Below are 10,382 nucleotides of genomic sequence, written 5' to 3' on the forward strand. Positions count from 1 at the left end.
TTTTAACTCACTGGCTGTCTTTGAGAAAAACTGACAATGATTAGCTGGAGTGGAGGACTTTTTACCCGCTACAGAGGTCCATTTGTTGAGATAACTGTCAGATTTGTCTGTTGTCCCAACATTTGGGTTCAAGGATTTTTAAAAGCAATTTTTTACTTGAGTAAACGGTCTTACTCATTTCTACCATGCTGTGTGTGAGATCATTCAGAATAAATAGGTTTCATACTAGTGAAGTGGTACAATAAGGTGTTCTTTGAAGATTTCACTGTTAACACTAGGTAATTTAATTTGGATATTTCTACCCATCGTGATTCACTGCAGTATCTCTGTTAAGGTCCTGCACATTTTAGGCCACGATGTATGGGTTAATGTAATGTATGGCTAACATCTGCTTTAATTCCATGTAAAAATATCTAAAAGTAATAGTGAAGATGTGTAGGGTTTTTTTTTTTTTTCTCTTTCCATTTCGATTAGGTAGATATTTTCTTCATCCATCAATCAGTAAACATAGTAGTAAACATCACTCTGGTTTCTTTTGAGTTGAAGTGCCATTTATTTTCCTCATTTTTATTACATGGCAGCGGCAGGTGAGGTGATCAGTGCCGCGTTCACTACACTACTGGGGGGGGAAAAAAAAGCACACACAAAAGACCTGATTTCCTGTAGAGTCCGCATGGGTCAAAATAAGAGTGCTTGATATGACATGAACATATTACATAAAAGTAAAGACATTACATGGTCACATATGGGCTGAAAAGAACAATAATAAAATAACATTCATATGAGAACACAACCTAACAACCCCCCCCACCCCTTGTTCTCATCTTCACAAACCCATACATATAATAATTGTTGGGTATCTACTGTATCTAATTTCCAAACAGGAAATCTTTAAACTGAAGGATCCTGACTTTTGTTACAGATTTTGTCAGTATGTCTGCGACCATGTTTTCTGTTGGACAGTACTTAATATTTATTCTTCCTGCCCTCAGTATGTCATGGATAAAGTGGTATTTCACATGAATGTGCTTACACCTTGACCTATGCACTGGATTTTTGCTTAGTGCTATTGTTCCTTGATTGTCACCATAAATTGTTGTGCAATTGTACACATTTGAATCCAAGTCATTCATTAGCTGTATTAGGTATAAACTTTCCTGAGTTGTGTTTGCTAAACCAATATATTCAGCTTCACAGGTCGACAGTGCCACTGTCGGTTGTTTCTTGGACTTCCAAGAAATAGCAGGACCTTCTTTTGTCAGACTGAAACAGTAACCTGTGGTACTACGTCTGTCCTCTACTGAGGATGTCCAATCAGAATCACTGAATGCTGACAGACTTGAGGTTTCATCTGTTTTCCTGAAACACAGCTTGTAGTGGGAAGTCCCTTTCAAGTATCTTAAAACATGTTTGGTTTTCACTAAGTCTTGTACTCTAGGTCTCGCTAAGAATTGTAACAGTTTGCTGACAATCCAGCTGATGTCAGGCCTGGTGCAAGTCTGCATAAATCAAGCTGCCAATGATTTCTCTAATCTTTGGGATTTTCTAGCTCTGTGTTGTTTTTGTCCACATTTTTGTTACATTCCATTTTCAGCTCATTTGGTGTAGCTCTAGGCTTACAGTCAGACATCCCAAACCTTTCCAGCATTTTGACAATGTACTTTTCCTGGCTCATTTTGATTTCTCCTTTCTGTTCAAACTGGATACCCAGAAAGTTTGATATTTGTCCTAGATCTTTCATATTAAATTGGGACTTCATTGTTTCCTTAAACCTGTTCAGCTGATCTTCACTGCTTGCTGCAATGATCAAGTCATCTACCCAGATGATTACTATGATTGTGTCACTTCCAATCTGCTTCCTATACACACAGTAATCGACCTGATTTCTCTCAAAATTATCCTGTTCCAAATGATCGTTTAAGAGTTTGTACCAATTCCTCCCAGATTGTTTGAGGCCATAAAGGGACTTTTTCAACTTACACACTAATTTCTCACCTGTTTCTGATAGCTTTTCGAAACCCTCTGGTTGATCTAAGTATATCTCTTCAACAGGAGCATGTAAATATGCCATTTTCACATCCATCTGATGTACAGGAAAGTCATTCTGTGCAGCTATCTGCATTAGTGCACGCACTGAAGTGAGATTTGCTGTAGGAGCCAAAGTTTCGTGGTAGTCTATTCCTTCTGTTTGTACCCTTTTGCGACATACCTAGCTTTGAAAATTTTTCCTGTATCTGCATTTTCTTTCTAGGCGTAGACCCATCTTCCCTCCACTGTTTCTATCCTTTGGCAAAGTCACCAGTTCGAATGTGTCGTTTTCTTTAAGTGAAGACATCTCTTCCTTCATAGCCTCTTCCCACCTAGAAGCTTTAGGTGACATGATGGCTTCTCTATATGTTTGGGGAATTCCAAAACACTACCCTGTAACAGGAATCAACATTTGCACTGGTCATTTTATCTTTGGAGCATGTTATGTAATCTATGTATTTTGGGGTTCTCCTTTCCCTTTCTGAATGGTGTCATTGGTGTATTTCTGTTGATGTCCCTGCAGTATTTTCATCATTCTTATCCATTTCTGTCTGTGTGGTCATCCTCTTTTGATTCGTCTTTGTCACCTGCGTTTGTGACCTCACTATTTGCTTCTATGACCTGGCTCTCACTTTGTGATTTCTCATTTTTGTTCTCACTATCATATATTCTCTCTCTGTATTTTGGGAGCTCGCAGTCACCATCATCAGTTTGGGTCTGTTGTTCCACACTGCTCTTCGTGATGAATTTCACCAATCTGTGTTTTGAAACCTTTCTGGTTTGAGGGTTGTAAACCAGATAAGCAGGACTGTTCCTGCTATAGCTTACAAATATTCCCTTGTCACCTCTCAAATCCAATTTGCTATGGTCATTTCTGTACACATAGCAGTCAGACACAAAAATACACATTTTTGAGAGGTCTGGCTTCTTTCCTGTTAACATGAAGTATGGAGTATTTTGTGTCCTGTCGCTAAAGCACCGGTTTCAAATGTGTGCTGCAGTTTGGATGGTGTAAGGCCAGAGAGTTTTTGGTTACCCCTTCTCTAGTAATAGGCACCTTCCCATTTCAAAATGGTTCACCATTGTCTCTCGGCTATACCATTCTGATGCGGGGAGTAAGCGATGACGTCTCATGCCTTATTCCTCTCTCTCGCAGTAGTGACTGGAATTCATTGCCTGTGTATTCTGTACCCTTATCTGATCTGATGCATTTAACTGTACCATAGGGTGCTGTGTCTGCAAGGAATTTTTCTGTGGCTACAGTAGTGTCGCTTTTATTCTTAAGGAAGTAAACAGACACGGCACCAGAAAAATCATCTGTGAACAGCACTGCATATTTGTACCCCTCATGAGATGTTGGTTCAATGGGGCTGGCTAAATCTGTGTGCACAAGCTCTAGAATTTTAATAGCTTTTGAATCAAGTTTCCTGTTTCTGGTGTTTGTGAATTTTCCCTCAGTGCATATATTGCAGTCTAGCTTAGCATTACCAGTGATTTTCATACTCTCTACCACTTCAGGCAATTTTAACACATCAACATTACAGTGCCCCATTATCTCATGCCATGTTTTAACATCACAAGCTAGACTGACCTTGTCTGGGGAAATCATATCATTAACAGAGGCACTGACATTGTGTTTGAGGTGGCTTACCGTTTTTAGGTAGTACAGCCGCTCATGCACTTCAATGTTGAACACTCTTCCATCTCTGTTCATCAGTTCATTCTGTCCCTCTTTGAAGATCACTTTGGCCCCGTCATTGGTAGCTGCTTGTACAGAGATGATGCTCTGGGGGTATGTGGGTATGAACAGGGCCTTCTTCAGGGTGACTGTGACGCCTCTCCCTCGCACATCCTGCAGCAGCACCTCTGCGTCTCCCCTTCTCAATGCGACATTGTTCATTCTCGTTCCATGTAGTGGGAGCTTGGGTTGAAGTCCTCTTCAAATCGAGTGAAACAGTTTATGTCTTAGGATGTGGGAGGTTGCTCCACAGTCCACCATCAGTCCATGTTTCTTGATGTTCTCGGGGAAGGTTGTGTGACTGACCGTAAACACAAAAGTTTGTTCTTCTTTGTCAGGTTTTTGTCTTTCAGCTGTTTGTTTTGCGTCATCTTTCTGCTGGTCTCTACTTCGGCACGTCTCGTCATTGTGTGTAGAACTTTTATGGTAACTGCATCAGTTGCCACGGTCCTGTCTTTCTGCTGTTTGTTTCACCTCATCTTTGAACTTCTCTCTTCTTCTGCATGTCTCGTCACTGTGTGTTGAACTCTTGTGGTAGTTGCACCACTTCTGTCGGCAGTCGCGAGCTACGTGACCTCGGTTTCCACATCCATAGCAGGTCACTGTTGAGATGTCCACTTTCATCATGTTGTCAGCTTTGGTTTTACAGTCAAACTTTTCTGTTTCTTCATAGCTTCGCAGTTTGCTTTTGAACTGTGTGAACGTAATTTGTTCACTATTCTGTGCTATATGGATGGCAAAAGGTTTGTAGGGTTAGGGTTTAGCCCTTTAGAATCATTGCTATAATTAGTCCATCACTGATAACTTCTTTCGCGTTTCTCATGGAAGTCACTGCTTTCTCAGCTCTGATAATGTAGTCTGTCACCGTCTCATTGTCAGCTTTCTGTAACGAGGTTAATTCCGTGTACAGGGCTATGATTCTGGGCTTACCCTGGCTGGCGTAATGACCCTGTAGTATCTGTAGAGCCTTTCTGCCGTCATCTGTGGCATCGTTGTCAACGTTTTCTTCTTCGGACAGTATGGTATCTTTCAAACCCAGCATTCTTAAATGTCCAAGGAATTTTACTTCCCATAGTTCGTATTTGTTTTCGTCTCCGTCGAAAACTAACCTTTCCCATTTTCCTCCTGTTGATTTGGCGCGCCCGGGCCCATAACCTGTAGGGTTTTCTTCTCTTTCCATTTCGATTAGGTAGATATTTTCTTCATCCATCAGTCAGTAAACATAGTAGTAAACATCACTCCGGTTTCTTTTGAGTTAAAGTGCCATTTATTTTCTTCATTTTTATTACATGGCAGAGGCAGGTGAAGTGATCACCTCGTTCACTACACAACTGGAAAAAAAAAAAGACACACACACACACAGACCCTATTGCCTGTAGAGTCTGTATGGGTCAAAATAAGAGTGCTTGATATGACATGAACATATTACATAAAAGTAAAGACATTACATGGTCACATATGGGCTGAAAAGAACAACAATAATAACCAAAAATAACATTCATATGAGAACACAACCTAACAAGATGTTTATTTCAATATTTTGAGCCAATATCAATAATATTCAATATTTATATTTTTTCTGTATAATGACAACTGCTGGAATGGGCTCCAGCCTCCCAGTGACCTTTTAATGGGAGTAAGCGGGTATAGAAAATGGATGGATGTATAATGACAATAAATTGAATAAAAGTTTCTTACTGTGAGTTTTGTGGGCCAAAGGTTTATATAGACCAAGATAACTGACTTATGACATGGAAAATTGTCAAATGGTGTAATTATAAAATAATAAAAAGCTTTTGTGTGGTTAATTATCATAATTTAGAGATAATTGGGGCAACTGTGGGTGTGTTTAAGAGCCTACCTGTAGAACCAGTACCTTCTTGTGTTTCAGAACATTGCAAAATCAAAATAATTAAGACAACTAAAGAAAATGTCTCTTCACACCTTGTGGTTCTTAAAGAGCCATCTTTAAAAGATGAGTACACTGTATTCTGTGAAAATATGTGGAGCTTGGCTCCACACAGGCCTGATATTGGTTAGTAAGGGGCCCAGGGACAAACTAATTTGGTTTGAAAGGTCCAACGTGACCTGTAGGTAACATGTAAGGTGCTGATTAAGATGTTGGGAGGTTTAAAGTAGAAATGTTGTCATCCACCATAAAGCACTGTGTCACCATGGCAGGCAGAGCTGTTTGCCATTCATCCAAAACTGGGACAAATAAGCTAAAAAGTTTGCTTGGGAAGGATAAAAGAAGGCACTGGTCTTCCAACAGGACAACAATCCTCCCAACATAAGAGGGACAATTGAGAATAAAAGACACATAAAAAGTATAGTGGTTCTCCAATCTTTTGCATTCTGAGAAACCAACATTTCTCGAGAATAAAATTTTGACTCAGTGGGTGCTATGTTGAGAAATGTTGGTTTCTCAGAATGCAAAAGATGGAGAACCTCGCCCTACTTTTTATGGGTCAGGCTCCAAACTTCTCAATAGGGCAGCGCAGTTTCGATTGAACCCTGCGTGATATTGCGGGATTTGACTATTACAGGGACCGCCGGTCCCGTTGTGCAATATATATACACAGCATAACTTCACACGGAAAAATGGTGTACTGTTTTGTTTTTGGCTGTAATCACTGAAGCAGTCGCAAAAAGTGGAGTTTTTTTTTTTTCTTTCAGTTCACAGTGGAGAAGGGAAGATGAGGCGAATGGGAGACGGCGTGTTGTTCTTAGCCTACACAGCTGACCAGAATAAGTACGTTCTCTCGCTTGCAAAACCGCCTCGACATGTTTGTGCTCCGGGTCATAAACAAATCGCAACACGTCCACTTTCCCAACGCATCATCACTTTTTCTTTGCATTTCCTCTTTGTTTGCATGTAATTTGCCCAAAAATGCAGAAAAAAAAATTACGTTTTTTTTTTTCCCTGGAAGTAGAGAAATTGCATCATATGTGTCATATTTTACCCCTTTAGCGCCCGCCCTCAAGCGAGACTGCGCTGTCCAATTGCCCCTCATACCTTCAAAGGTGTGACTCTGACAAAGTTGTTCAGTAACCATTCCACAGGCCCAACGAGTGTGGGGTAAAAAAAAAAAAAAAGTTTGACCAGCAAGGTCCACAAAGGAGACCGTTTTTATCAGTTATGTCAGAAGGAATGTGCTAAATTCCAAAAAAGCATTGTGAAAAGTGTGTGGATACATATGCTTATTCCAGTTAAGCAACTGAAATGTAATACTACCAATAAATAAGTCCCAGACAGTTATGAGGCCCATTCAGGCCAGTGTTTAACCCCAGAAAATGATCACCCTGGTCAGTGTGCCGCTCTCGTTGGAGCGATATCTTTGCTATTTTGGCATTGTGGGATAGCTCGCCGGACTACTTTTGCTTGACCCAGCACTGAATTTGCTGAAATGAGAAGATGCTGCTGGATGAGTGTGAGTATTGACTTACAATCAGTTAGGTGTAAAAACACACAAGATACACAAGTTCTTGTGCCAAATATACTCCTGTTTTTGTTACCCATGAAAACGCACTGTCATCGCAGGTCTGGGAACTATTTTTTGCGCACGAATTCATCAAGCACGTTGGCCGCAGACGCGTACTAACACAGAACATCCAGAAAGGGCAGTTTTTAGGCCAAAATGAGAGCGTCCACTTTTAGCTTGCCATAAGCTAAGCTAGCGGTGCGCGTGAGAGTATGGAAAATGATAGTTGCAGTGAATGTCTCATAATCATTCGGTCAATTTAAAATGTAAATAACCACTTAAATTCTTCATAACGGTCTAAAAACATATTCCTCCATTTTCAAAATGTCTTTTTAAAGCATCTTTAAAAATATTTTTAAAATGACTTTTCTTTTTTAGACCTTACTAATAATAAAAAATGTATACAGTAAATTTAGCAGAATCAATGAGACTGTGGACGTGGTCCCACTTCAAATAGTACTTAAATCTATCATGATGTAAAAGTCAAAGCCACACATTCTTGAGAAATGTTGTAGCTTTGATTCATTGGGTGTATTCTTGAGAAATGTTGGTTTCTCAGAATGCAAAAGATGGTGAAGAAAGCCCCTCTTTTTCTGGGTCAGCTCTCAATTGCCCCTCGTAACTCATTACACCTAAATTTATTAGTTTATTCCAAGTATATTTGGAATATAGTTTAAACCTTAATTCATAAGTGTACTTGGAGAGAAACTAATAAATGTAGGTGCAACAACTTACTTTTTTGTTTTACTTTGGTCAAAGTTTCACATTTTATGGTTTTCACCCCAGAGTGTTTTACTCCACAAAATTGACTGTGCATATGTAAGTGTTCAGAACATGTTTTAAAAATGAGTCAGTGAGGACATTTTTGTGTGTATTGAAGTCTTTTGTGACACATAACAATGTGAGGTGTGTCTTTCGCAGCAGGCTCAGGTTTATTTTGGACTGAAGTGGTTCCATGTGTGTGTGACGGTGAACCCGGGCTGTCTGTGACAGCTGGGTCCGGCTTTAAGGCTTACGTGCATTCATTCCTTTGGCTAAAGGTGTGTTGTGAACATATGGTCGTGTCTCTTTGTGGCCTCCTTTTGTTTGTTTATTTATTTTGTTGGATCTGGGTCATTTATCATTTCACAGCAACATTTCTGCCACCTCCCGTGGAAGGTGGGTTAGTAGGTCGAACTCGAACAGGAGAATTTACCTGAAAAAGGTACAAATGTTTTCGAAACTGTTGGGTTTTATTAACAGAGATGAGGTTTATTAGGGTTTAAGCCAAACCAAAAAAATATTTTATATATATATATATATCCTGACATGTAACATCAGTGCTCACTGGAAAACATAACTGTATTGCTGGATCAGGACTTTTGAAAAATACATAAATTTGTTCGCTCATTAATTTTCTACTGCTTATTCAGGTTGCGGTGGCCACAAACCAAGCAGCTCATCCCACACTTCCCTATCCTTGGCCAAGTCCTGTAAATCATCCCGGGGGATCCCAAGGTGTTCCCAAACCAGCTGGGAAATATAATCCATGCAGTGTCTCCTAAGTCTTCCCAAGGGTCTCCTCCCAGTTAGACGTACCTGGAACACCTCCCTAGGCAGACAACCAGGGGGCGTCTTCACCAAAAGCCCGAACCACCTCAGCTGGCTCCTTTTGATGTGAAAAAACAGCTCTGCTCAGAGTCCCTCCCGGATAGTTGAGCTTCTCATCCTGTCCAGGAGTGTAAGCCCAGATACAGATACCGATACTTTGTCATTGTAACAAAGTCCAACAAAAGGTAAGGTGCAACCGTGCAAGGCTTTCAGTGCAAAGGTAACCTGAGTAAACCACACACAGACTTTAAAGGTCTGGAGAAGAAAATTAAATAAACATATAATTTAACCAAATGAAAGAGGTATGTCCAGAGTGCAAATTAACAAGAAAACAAATATAAGAATGTAGTAGCAAAAAATAGATTGCATACGAGTATAAAACAAAGAGGAAAAGTATATACAAAACTGTGGATCTTGAACAAAAACAAATATTGCACTCAAGTGTGGCATGTGACATGACTATTTGGTTCCAGTGGCATTCAAAGCTCTAGCAGCAGCTGGGTAGAAGCTGTTTTTCAGTCTATTTGTTCTTGCTTTAATGGTCCTGTACCGTCTGCCTGATGGCAGTAGCTCAAGCAGAGAGTGTCCAGGATGGGATGAGTCCTATAGGATGGTATTTGCTCTCCTGTGACAGTAAGAGTCATGAAGGTCTCCCAGTGTGGGTAGAGGGCACCCAGTGATCTTCTCTGGCATTTTGGTGGAGGTCTTTCCTATTTGCCATCGTGCAGCTGGCAAACCACGTACAGAGGCTGTATGTGATGATGCTCTATGGTAGATCAGAAAAAAGACATGAGCAATCTTTGGTTTATGTTACCTTCCCCTGAGGATTCTCAGAAAGTGGAGTCTTTGCTGTGCCTTCTTTACCAAGTGTGTGGTGTCCCTGTCCCAAGTCAGTTTCTCATCTATGTGGACTCCCTGGAAACGGACGTCCCTGACCCTTTCCATACAGGTCCCCCCAATGATAATGGGCTGAATGTCTGTTTTGTTTCTCCTGAAGTCTATGATTAGCTCCTTGGTTTAGGATGTGTTCAGGAGCAGGTTTATTGTCTCTACACCACACCGTCAACTCTTCCCACCTCATCCTGGTCAGTGTACTCATCTCCTCCAGTGATACAGCTACCACTGTGGTGTCATCTGCATACTAATGAAGGTGTTGCTAGTGTGGATAGGGGCTATCAGTCAGAGGTGTTGAGGGTGAATAGCAGCAGGCTCAGCACACAGCCTTGGGGGAACCAGTGCTGAGTGTGAGAGCTGTGGATATGTGGGGGCCAATCCTGACTCTCCATGATAGAAAGTCCTTAATCCAAAGCCATGCGGAATGAGGTGAGAGGGAAGAATGTCATTTCCACCACTTGCATCCATGATATTATATTTCAATCATTATCCAAAGCTCATAATCGTAGGTGAGGATAGGAGTGTAATTAAACTGGTAAATTGAGAGCCTCACCTTCTGTCTCAGCTCATTCTTCAACACAGCGGTCCAGTACAGCGTCCGTAAAATATCGTCTAATGATCTCACACTCCAACTTACCCCCACTTGTGAA

Source organism: Thalassophryne amazonica, chromosome 3, assembly GCF_902500255.1.
Source record: "Thalassophryne amazonica chromosome 3, fThaAma1.1, whole genome shotgun sequence".
Taxonomy (NCBI): domain Eukaryota; kingdom Metazoa; phylum Chordata; class Actinopteri; order Batrachoidiformes; family Batrachoididae; genus Thalassophryne; species Thalassophryne amazonica.